Below are 12,336 nucleotides of genomic sequence, written 5' to 3' on the forward strand. Positions count from 1 at the left end.
GTGGCCCTTAGTGGTGGCCTGGGTACCCCCTGTTTTACCAGAAAATGCAGCCTGTCAAAGTGAACCATCCTGGGGTAATAAACAGCATCTGGATCTCCTGCTCTCAAGGACTCCAGGTGCTTCTTTCTCTCCCTGAGATATATCATCTTCCTGGCCACAATTTTGCGATTCAGATAGATCATGTCTGCCGTGGGGACCATGATCCGCAACAAAGCAAGCAGTTTCTCCAGTGCTGCGTTCCTCTTTGATCTGTCAGTATAAAACTTGTTGTGGAACTGCCACAGGCAGGGCATCTCCATGTACAGTTCTATGAATAGCCCCATAAGGTTTGCATTTGTGAATGGATCCATATTGTCTGCAAGACACAACACAAGACAAACCCTCAAATACTAATAATGCAATTAAAATCCCTCCTAATCTTGTCCCAACATCGGCCTAGATAGAAGCAGTCTAGTCTAGTGAAGCACCAAGTTAAAAATGTTACCTTCGTTTCCACGTTCTTCGCGTCCGTGCCTCACACTCTCCTCCCAGATCGTACGGACGATACATGTAAGGTGTTCGTCTTCTAGATTCCCCTGGATAGCCTAGGCTGGAGTGGCTCAATGGAGGTCCCTAACGCCAGCGGATAACCAAATACACATACTCGTGGGTACGTGGTAACTGATTACGAGGTTTAATGGAAAGTGGACTGTCTTTTATGTGGTAATTTACAAAGCCCTGCCCTGTGGGAGGGCCATAGGGTAATTTTACACATACATCAACAATTTTCTTAAACTCATGACATTATGTAAGTCAAAGGTTAAATACAATCTTCTGACTGTTATTTTGCCTTTTCAGCATCTGCTGACTGACCATATTCTTGCGTAACCAGTCCTATCTATCCCTGTGGCCTCTTACCACAGACAGATGTTTCCTGATATGTCAACATCTTGCATCTTAATTCTGAACCTATTGAAATGCACGCCTAAGCATATTATCTTTGACCTTTGACTTAGTACATCTTTGGTAATTTCAACAGGTATTCCCTTATAATCCTCCCTTTGATCATTCTGTGATTTACATAATGATCATTCCTTTTCTAATTTAATAGCACAGGCTTCATACTCCGAACCCTCGTGCTCTTGGTTTTTATACCATACCGTTAGACCTTTAACAATGGAAGTGAGTTTCAGATCCTCCGGAGCGGCCGTGTTTCCCTTTTTACATAAACATTTGATTATCTTATAACAGGCATATAAGAATAGAATGAAGAGAATCACAGTGGCAATTGTCATGGCAGTATTTCGGAGCCAAGATATTAATCCCCCAAAACTAAAACTGCTCGAGAATGGATCCCAGTTTTTTCCTATGTTTCTTGCCTCTTTCTGTAGTTTATTTACCTCTTCCCTGTGTTGGGCAATAACGTCATAATAGTCTGGGACTTCGATGCTGGTATTATGAATCCAGGTACAGCACTCATAATCCTCAGTAGTCTCACAGAGGCCAGCAAGGGCTGCACTCATACTTTCTATGGCCAACTCATGTAGTTCTAGTTGCTTCCTAATTGCCCTAGTTTCTAGATTTAGTTTGGTTATGTCATCAGAATTTTCCTCCAGAATCTCATCAATTATGCCAGTGTAGTTATTTATTCTTTTCATTAGGTCAATTCCCCACCCTGTCCAGGAAGGGAACCATGCCCAGGCCATATCTTTTTCTAAAAACAATTCTCGTTTATTACGGTGTCTAAGGGGATATCTAGGATGCATGCTAGCTTCAAGGAGGTGACTTCCCTTGTTATCCCCTAATACCCCCATAATAGGAACCAGGGCTGCAAGGTAACACCACCCCTGGGGTTTGGTTGGGATCCAGGGGTGACAGAGTTTGCCGCAGCATATATATGTGGTATTTCCTAGAGCTAGGGGCCGTTTATGGAACACGTTCCTAAGAGTATCAGAAAGGCCAGAGAGTATCAGAATTGACATTAATTGGTGTATTGTAGTCTTGGTACTGGAGCTAAGAAAGTCTAAAAAGGTGGCATTTAGGGTGGGATCTGAAGTATGGAAGAAAGAAGGACTGTTAAGCGATGTCATCGAAATGTTAAGTTTTGCTTGTTTGCAAACCTCGGCTCCATCTGTGGTGTTTCCCAGTTGGAAACACCAGTCTGGGAAGTGGCTTCTACCTATAATTTGGAAAGCGAAGGTTTTATTTGGAAGGGTCCTAGTAACATTCGTTAGGACAATAGGGGGTGTTCCATTAAGGAGGGGGGTAAAATTCAAGGGGACTGCCATGAGAGGGATTCTAGCTGTACTGGGATGTAGCTTGCTGCAAATCCAGCATTTCTCAAAACCGGATTTTTGAGCATAGCTATATTTGAATTTTAGTAGTAACATCTTGTCAGTCAGTCCCTTAGGTGACTCATTAACGGGTACAATACTTCTACTATGTCTTTGGCCGGGGGTATTATTCATCTTAGGTGGTCCACATATCCCTTTTAATAGACCTAAGTCTTTTGGATGATATATACAGTTGGCTATAAACCATGTGGGCAGAAATACAAGTAGTACCAGACTTCCCCAGAGGCATACAGCCTTCCCTGACACTGAAGGTAAAAACATTTCTACAAGTTCTTATGCTTGTCCTTCCTCCTCGCTATCATGTAGGGTTTCAAGGGTTAATTGTCCAATGCCTTCCTGAATCTCTTGCAGTTCCGGTAGCTGTTCGGGTGGGTCGGGTTCTCCTTCAATAGGTGGGGGGTCGGGGGTTGTGGGAAGCGGTGGGCACTTTTTCAGCCTGCTGGCGTGGATCCAGGTGTTTCCTTGGTCAGTCAGGACCGCAGTTCTGGACACCTTTTCAACCTTCCAAGGTCCAGAGTAGATTGGTCCGATCCTCTTTTTGTGGGCCAGTTGCTTGACTAGCACTTGATCTCCTGGGATGAAGGGGTGTGTTGGCTCTGTGGAAAGAGGAGAGAAGGTGACAGAAACTTGTTCGTTCATTTCATGAAGCATACTTACCAGGTTTTTCACGTACATTTCCTGTTGGGAATAAATGTCAATATCAGTGTCTTGGTCTAATGGGGGTAGTTCTATGTTTGCGGGGACTCCCATCAAAATTTCAAAAGGTGAAAGTTTCGTTCTGGCGTGGGGTGCCGTCCTAATCTGGAATAGCACAGAAGGGAGGTGATCAAGCCATCCCTTCATTGTGCCCCCTGTGGCCTTTTTCAATTTATCCTTTATATTTCTATTCATTCTTTCCACTACCCCTGCGCTTTGAGGGTGATAGGGGATGTGTAGTTTCCATTGCAGCCCTAACAATTTAGCCACAGCCTGGGTAACGGAGGAGCTGAATGCAGGTCCCCTATCTGACCAAATAGATGTTGGTATGCCAAACCTACAAATCCAGTTATTCAGCAAGCATTTTGCTGCTATATTGGCTGTCTCACCTGCACAGGGAGTGGCTTCAACCCAGCCTGAAAATTTATCTACGACAACGCACAGGAATTTTAGGTTCCCCTTTTGTTTTGGCATGTGTGTGAAGTCTACTTGTAAATCTGTAAGGGGACCTATTGGTGGGGGTAGATGACCATGTAGGCCATGCCGTTTGCCCTGCACATTGTTTTGAGCACAGGTAAGGCAACTTGTGGTCAGGAGTTTGATTTGTTTGTTCAAGGCGTTTGTGCAGAAAGATTTGGTGTACATAGTGGCTAAAGGGACGGCACCTATGTGTCCTGGACCATGAAGGTAGGAGAGAATTAGAATACTGCTTGCCTCAGGTATTCCCAATATCTTCCCCTCTTTTGACCACAGACCCTCTGGGTCTTTGGTCAAGCCAGCCTTCACCCAATACAAGACATCTTCCTCAGTGGCTAATGATTGCATTTGTGCCACTACAGATTTAAAGTTAGGACAGGTGAAATGATCCTTAAAGTACATGGACGTGGGGGTGGGCTCCTGGGTGGAGGACTGGGCTGCCTTTTTCGCTTCTCGGTCAGCTAAGGCATTTCCCTTGGAAAGTCTGCTATTATCTGAAGAATGTGCTTTTACTTTAATTATTGCCACCTCTTTTGGGAGCAAAATAGCCCGAAGAAGTGCCTGAATCTGGGTAGCATTGGAAATAGGTTTATTATCTGCTGTTTTAAAACCTCTTTTAGCCCATATTACTCCGAAGTCATGCACCACCCCAAATGCATATCTACTGTCTGTGTAAATGTTCACCTTCTTATCTGTAAATAAAATGCAGGCCCTGGTGAGGGCTTCTAGTTCAGCCACCTGAGCCGAAGAGGGGGGCAGTGGTTTGGCTTCTAATACCTTGTTTGGCAACTGGACTATTGCATATCCTGTTTGGAAGGTGGAATCGGAGGGACGGGAGCAACTACCGTCCACAAAAACATCGTCTGCATTGGTAATCGGTACGTCGGTGAGGTCTGGTCTTGGTGATGTGATAGACTCCACTTGTGTTATACAGTCATGAAACTGGTCTGGGTCTCGTGGTAGGCGTAACATGGAGTGCAAAAGACGGACGGCAGGGTTATTGGCGGGAACATATTTGAGAGACAGATTGTCTGTGTTCATGAGGGAAATCTCATATCCACTGAGTCTTTGTGAGGTCATGTGTTGGGTGTTCATGTTCTGTATGAGGTGGGTGACAGAATGTGTGGTGTAAAGCGTCATCGGGTGTCCCAAGACCATCTTGTTGGCATCTTGTACGGCCATAGCACAGGCGGCTAAATTCTGAAGGCATGATGGCATGCCTTGAACCTGAAGGGGGAGTTTTTTAGATAGGTAGGAGACAGGGCGGTAGCCTGTTCCATGCTGTTGTGTCAAAACCGCGGCAAAAGAGGTCCCCGAGACTACACAGTATAGTTGAAAAGCTTTACCATAGTCCACCAACCCCAGGGCGGGTGCACATGACAAACTGTTCAATAGGGCCTGGAAGGCTTTAAGCCGTTCCTCTGTCCAATCAACCTGCCTAGGGGCTGTTGAGGCGGTGGCCTCTCTTAGTATGCCATCATAATGAGAACAGTCGGGGATCCACTGGCGGCAATATACCACAGCGCCCAAGAATGAGAGCAGGGCTGCCTTGTCTTTTGGGGGGCTCAGAGCTTGTAGGGCTGCGGCGCGTTTGGGGGAGACCATCCTTGTCCCCCCTTTCAGTATGCACCCCAAGTATTCCACTTGTGGCATACACCACTGTATCTTCTTTCTGGATGCTAAATGTCCGATGTGGGCTAGATGGTTCAACAGAGATGTGGAATCGACCGCACAATCTTCAGCAGTGCGACTGCACAAGAGCAAGTCGTCCACATACTGTATTAGCACCGACCCTCGCTCAGGCGTCCAAGATTTGACAGTCTCATTGAGTACCATAGAGAAGGCAGCAGGACTATCAACATACCCCTGAGGCAGGCGTGTCCAGGTTAACTGACCCGTCAACTGGCCCTCCGTCCAGGAGAAGGCAAACATAGGCTGGGCCTCTTCCGCAATGGGAATGCTAAAGAAGGCATTTGCTAAATCAATCACTGTGTAGCATAGAGAATGTGCCGGTATACATGAGAAGATAAAAGTGATGTCTGAGACTAGGGGTGGAAGTGGAATCACTTGTTTGTTAACTGCCCTTAGGTCTTGTACAAGTCTCCACTCCCCACTGGCCTTTTTTACGGGGTAAATGGGCGTGTTCCAGGGACTGATGATTGGTTTCAGGATACCTTTTGATATGTAATCATTAATTTGAGGGGAGATGCCTTTGACTTTCTCTGGGGGTAGGGGATACTGTTTTTGATATTGTATCCCCACATCTGATCGCATTTGGGGTGCATATGGTGTGCAGTTAATAAAGCCCACACTACCTTTGTTTTCTGCCCAAATTGTGTGATGGTCAAGGGAGGAAGGTATCATTAGAAAGAAACTCCTGTGTGCATGTCTTTTTGGGCTGTGTAAGTCACAAAGAGGGGAACTCGCAGTGAGGGAGCCCTCTTTGTCAAACTTAATGGTAATGTTCAACTGGGATAGTAAATCTCTGCCCATTAGGGATACTGGACAGGAAGTCAGGACAGCGAAACTCTGCATACATAGCTCTAGTCCATCCGGGGTAGAGACTGGTAAAGGCGGGGTGACGGAATGAGTGACCGATGTCCCATTTATTCCAATAGAGTGTCCCTCAGTACACAGTGGTGTGTCATACCTCTCATCATTTAATGAGCTAAAAGTGGCACCTGAATCAAGCAGGAAACACACTATGTGGTTGTCTACGCGTAATATAACTTGTGGTAGACTCTTCCATGATAGGTTGTGGCACACCAGACTGAGGGAAGGGACATACTCTAGGCATCCCTATTGGGGGTGTGTTTGTCGGGTAGACGGCCACTGCATGGGGATTCGAGGGGGAGGTCTGTTAGAGGTTGGGGTGTAGGGTGGCTGTGCAAGCGCATGGTTTTGAGATGGTGTTTGGGGAGGTGGCGGATATTGGGGGTACCTTGTAGTGTGAGGGGGGGGCGATTAGCAGCGTTGTACCCCCTTCCCCTGCCCCTTGGATAGCTCGCCCTCTGTCTATATGGGCACTGTGATTTCCAATGTCCCTGTTCCCCACAATTAAAACATCCTTGGTCAGGTGGGTAGGGCTGCATGGTCATGAGGTGCGGTGGTGAGGATGAGGTTTCAGGTGTGACTAGGGTTTGTGTTTGTGTCAAGGAGGGGAAAATTCCCCCTTTTTGTTCAAAGACTCCTGAAGTCTCTCTGGACCTAGCGTCCTTCATGAATTCATCTGGTGCTTGCTCCGCCGATTTGGGGTTTGTGAATTTGAGCAAGTGCGTCACTTTGGGATCGCCTCCCGACATGATGGTAGTAGTAAATAATTGTGGTGTGGCCCCATCTACAGCTTTCCATAGGGAGTATACTCTGGTACAGTAATCATAGAATTTCTCTTTAGGTCCCTGCTTGGCTAGGATCAGTTCTTGGAGTGCAGATGATCCTTTGTATAATTTGGACCAATGACCTCCCATGCCTTTCCAAAAGGATATCCAATCCTTATCGGTCTGGATATGGGTTGCCCATAGGTCGTCTACAGGGGCTACTTCTGGGCTGTCTGGGTCTACAATGCTAAGAATACTTTTTATGTCATCTTTGTCAAGCCCTGTGCCTGCACTATATTTTGCCAGAAAGGTACCTGCATCTCGTGGATACTTCTTGGGATTGGGACATAGTTCTTTTATTTTGGAGAGTGTACCCAAAGGTATTGGTAATGGTATATGCACCTCGGTGTTCCCCATGGTCATCAAAGGTGCTTTGAATGAAGCCCCTACTGCTTCTTTCTCAGTTTCCTCTTCTATGGATAATGTCCCTTTTTTACTAATTGGACCTGACTCCTCAGTTTTGGGAATAGGTGTCTCTTTTGTATGGCTTCTTGTAGTGGTGGGGGGCAGCGCTATAATCCTATCCTGCGCTTCTTTTAACATTTCCTCCTTCTTCCCTAATTGCCTTCTTAACTTTTCTAGTTCCTTTTGTAAGTCCTCCATCCTATGTTCCTCTCTCTCTTTTCCCTCCTGAAATGCCTTCTCCCTTTTTTCCAAGTCTTTCTGATACATTTCTAACTCTATTTTCCTATCCACTTCTGCCTTTTCTGCCTCATCGAGGGCTATTTCTTTTTGTTTTAGGTCTTCCATAAGTGTTTCTAACTCAGTTCTCCTTTTCCCTATTCTCTCTTCTTCCTCCTTTTTCCTCTCTTCAAACTCTTTTATCTTTGCCTCTAATTCCTGCTTTTCGGGACTACCCACCTCTTCTTGTCCTGTAACTTCTTCCTGTCTCCCCTCTTCCTCTCTGCCCCTACTTACTTGTTCCCATTGGGCCACTTGTTGTGGTGTTGCTGTGGTGTGTGCTATGGCGGCTAGGACTACAGGATCCAGTGAAGGATATAGTTGAAGGTATGAACCTGGCGTCCCATCCTCGTTTTTTACCATAACATAAGGTGGGGGTGGACATTGAGGCGGGGGAGGGGGAGGTGAAGGGGGTGCAGTGGCTTCAGCCATAGCACTGGGTCCTATATTTGGAGTAAGCTTTGTAGTTTTATTAATATGCTTCTTTTTATATTTGTGTAGACATTTATCCCATGCATGGTAACAATCTTTTATATATTGAATATTTTCCCACTTCCCTGGAGGGTACGAATTTTTGTGGATTTGGCATATTTTACTTACTTCCTGCCAGTCTTCCTCAGTACAAGGACCATATGGCCCTGGGTCATGTATCCCCAATTGCTGACACCTTTCTCGGACTTGTGTCCAAAATGGTTCTACCTGGGGGCCAGGGATCATATTACTGACAAATTCATAGGGTGATGGGGTGGCCATGGCTTGGGTTGCTGCAGAATTCCCCATCTAGTAGTCTGGGCAGTGTGTGTCTAGTGGCAGGACACAGGTGATAACACCCGGTTTGTTCAACAATCCGGTCTCTGGTCTGGGAGTAGGATCCCTGATCTTTTTTGGGGCAGATGGACTTATATAAAACTATGAAGATTTACCCTTAATATATGATGAAGGGTAAATCTTTCCTGGTGGCGGGATATACCCCTCTTACACCAAGTCTGCAAGAGAAGCCTGTAGGTCTAGTGGTCAAAAGAATCTACCTTTCATAAATGCTAAGAAAAAGTAAACCTAGCATGCAGTGTGAACAGGCGGGTGCTACCTCACTACAATCTGGTTCTTAATACTCTGTATTCATTTAACAACATTTGGGTTTATTCAAACAGATATCCACTCTATATAATTATATCTTATACAACGTTAATACTCTATATACTTACGCTTGCACCTAAAGAGAAATAGACATATTTTTATGGTTTAAGATTTCAGCTTTAAAACGTTATATGTACATTATCAAGTAATCACATCATGATGCATTTCATTATTTATAGTGCACTTTAAAAGTTCTCAAGTGGGCGTCCATTTAGCCAATCCTTATGTCACGGGCGTATATGATACCTCCCGTGTTTAGAATATAATCATGAATATCTCTCTTAGTTTATAGTCGGACCAACCTAGTCAGACTCCTCAATACCTGCGAACCCTTTTCACCTCCCAAGGGACCAGCCTAGTCCGTTGCGAAGGCACAGTTTATATATATATACAATTAAATTTCTTATAATGGTTGTTTGGACAGGTCAAGCATAAACGCCAATTACCATAAAAAGAGGCAAAAGGTGTAAATATGACTTACCTGTGCAAACCCCACTCCTGGTACCAAAACTGTAAGGTGTTCGTCTTCTAGATTCCCCTGGATAGCCTAGGCTGGAGTGGCTCAATGGAGGTCCCTAACGCCAGCGGATAACCAAATACACATACTCGTGGGTACGTGGTAACTGATTACGAGGTTTAATGGAAAGTGGACTGTCTTTTATGTGGTAATTTACAAAGCCCTGCCCTGTGGGAGGGCCATAGGGTAATTTTACACATACATCAACAATTTTCTTAAACTCATGACATTATGTAAGTCAAAGGTTAAATACAATCTTCTGACTGCTATTTTGCCTTTTCAGCATCTGCTGACTGACCATATTCTTGCGTAACCAGTCCTATCTATCCCTGTGGCCTCTTACCACAGACAGATGTTTCCTGATATGTCAACATCTTGCATCTTAATTCTGAACCTATTGAAATGCACGCCTAAGCATATTATCTTTGACCTTTGACTTAGTACATCTTTGGTAATTTCAACAGGTATTCCCTTATAATACACACGTGTTGCGTTTTATATACAGTCCGCATGCGTGAAACTCCGCCCGCCCCTGACGTTCTTTCCAGACTATTCCCCGCCCCTTCGCTTCCCGCGCAGTGGGGAGAGCACATGGCGGAGAGAACGCAGGTGCGCAATAATAGTTCCACTAACGAGGAGGAGGGTGAGGAAAGCCCGGAGCCTGAAATGGCCCGATCCAGGAAGACAAGATTTAAGGCCTCAAATATGTCTTTTGGAGAGATGTTGGAGATGGTGGACATATTGAACAGGACCGACTATGATGGGAAGTATGGCCCTTACCCAAACCCAAATATCAGAAAGGCCAAGATCATGAATAAAGTTGTGAAGAGTCTTATGAAGAATTTTGGGGTACACCGATCCAAGGATCAACTGAGAAAACGCTGGTCAGACCTGAAACTGAGGGAGCACGAGCAGTACCTAAGGATCAAGCGTGTTCTTAAAAAAAGTAAGTAGTTGTTGTGTGTTTATATCATTATTCTTGCTTGCATACATGCTCCATGTGCTTTGATTTCATGTTGTGCATTTTAAAATGGCCACTTTCAAGGTCATGGTTTCGTTCGTTCGTATGAAACATCGTTCTGCAGGGAAATATACCAGCTTAACAAAGTGTCCCCAATAATGTTCTCACCTTGTAACTCGGTCCAAAAACACAATTGTACAACACTTCCAACAAGCAATGTCTCATATTCCTATTTCTGCCCTCTGTGTGCTAATTAATCTTTGTTTACATTCTCATAGGGGAGAGAAGACTCGGCAAGTATGAGGACACCAGGGACCATGAGGACACCAGGGACCACACCCCTCCCAAAGAAGGGCAACTTCCAAAAGCAGAAACGGAGGACTAGGAGCAGGAGCAGGAGGAGGAGGAGGAAGGAGAGATCATGGAGGTTGGACAAATTGTCACCACAACAGGTGAGTGTCGGAGAACACAGCTTCCGGTAAGCTCATCAATGTATATCATCATATTTGGATTACATGGTGTGTTTGTTTGCTTTGTTTTGCAGGTGATGTGGAGGAAGATTCCCGTTTTACCAGTGAAAGTGCCCAGAACTTGATTGGGGAGATAATGGGGTGCAATCGGGATTTGGAAATTGTACAACAAAACATCAATGATGTTAAAAATAAAATGAAGAACATCATTGATGTTTTGGGGAGAGTGTGAAAACAAAAAAACTAGATAGGGTTTTATTTTTGCTTTTTAACAAAAAAAAATTGTATTTTGAAAAATTCAAAATTTGGAAGATGCACAGAGTGTGTAAACATGCGCTATCTCCCATCATGGGGGATCAATGTACATGTTTTGTGGAAAGTGTCTGAGATGAAGGGGTTGCAGCCCCAAAGCATGTACATTGATCCCCCATGATGGGAGATAGCACATGTTGACACACTGTGTGCATCTTCCAAATTTGTTTTTTTCAGGGGTGACACCCCATGTGATGAAGGCAATATCAGCCCAGTTTGTACATACTCATGTCTGATATTGTCTTCACTTTTCAAAGTTGAACTTTGTAAGTTCCTGTGTTATGTATTTTATGGTTTGATACATGCCTGATTACACAAAAACAACAAGGAAAAAAAAATCTGATTAAACTCTGTTTTGGATACTGTGAGGGGGTTAGCTCGGCAGCGGGTGTGTGTGACCCCCTGGATGGGTTCACAACACAAAGTCAGGCACAGCAGGCAGCATTGTAGGTGCAAAAAACAAAAGATGCGGTTTATTTATGCTACATGCAGTGAAACATATAACAGCCAAACAAAATAAAACATGAAAATAAATCCTGGTCAGCTTGACCTCTAATTACACACTTAGATTCCCTGTCTAACAACTGAGTGCAACCTTGTGCTGCACCAGTCCCTGTCTCTGTTGTAGAGGTTTGCCACACAGGCGTTAACTCACCGCACAGAACAGGTGTCACACTCCCCAGTCTATACAAACACAGAACTGGTTCCAGGATGGAGCATCTCCCTAGGCATACTGGGGTTTTTTGTAGAGGTCTTAATGAGCCCACTTACTTCAGCTGGGCTCATTAACTCTTCTCCTCTAATTGTACAAGTCTGCATAAAGCCTGAATCTAGGGCACACATATTTCCCATCCTGGATACAACCAGGTGATTTTACCTGCGTGTTGCCACATACCCCCCCCCTCTTGTTTCAACCTTGGGGTTGTAACACAAGCAGGGCCGGATTAACATAGGGGCTATTGGAGCTGCAGCTCCAGGCCCCTTTCTCAAGATAGGCCCATTTGCCCAAAAAAAAAAAATAAAATAAAAAAAAAAGATCGACTTCGAGGATTGTAGCTCGGCGATCAGGAGTCACAGAGACCCCATATTTGGTGGGTATGTAGCTAAAGACCCACCCCAGCACTGGTTAAAATATGGGGCTGCTATCATATATGGTTCCAGAGATACAGGTCTCCTTGCACAGCCTGTCAGAAGCTACATACAGAGCGGCAGTATAGATACAAGCTGGAACGCTCTGCAGCAGACTGAGAGGATGAACTCACAGTGCTTATAATAATTATTTGTATATTACTTATGATAATTAACCCCTTGGCAACCAGGCCCATTCTGAGACTTCTCTCCTACATGTAAAAATCATCATTTTTTTATGCTAGAA

The 12,336-nt window shown here is 44.7% G+C and overlaps 1 long non-coding RNA gene across 1 annotated transcript; it reads right to left on the bottom strand.

Annotated features, from left to right (window-relative positions):
* Window positions 1–672: 672 nt before the first annotated feature.
* On the bottom strand, window positions 673–9,475 carry LOC143934520 (uncharacterized). Its single transcript, XR_013263282.1, has 2 exons — window positions 9,183–9,475; window positions 673–2,929 (listed from the first exon to the last, which is right to left on the bottom strand). It is a non-coding gene; the product is annotated as an uncharacterized LOC143934520 (long non-coding RNA).
* Between the last annotated feature and the right edge of the window lie 2,861 nt (window positions 9,476–12,336).

Source organism: Lithobates pipiens, unplaced genomic scaffold (assembly GCF_037356315.1).
Source record: "Lithobates pipiens isolate NorthernLeopardFrog02 unplaced genomic scaffold, aLitPip1_a1.2 Scaffold_27, whole genome shotgun sequence".
Lineage (NCBI taxonomy): Eukaryota > Metazoa > Chordata > Amphibia > Anura > Ranidae > Lithobates > Lithobates pipiens.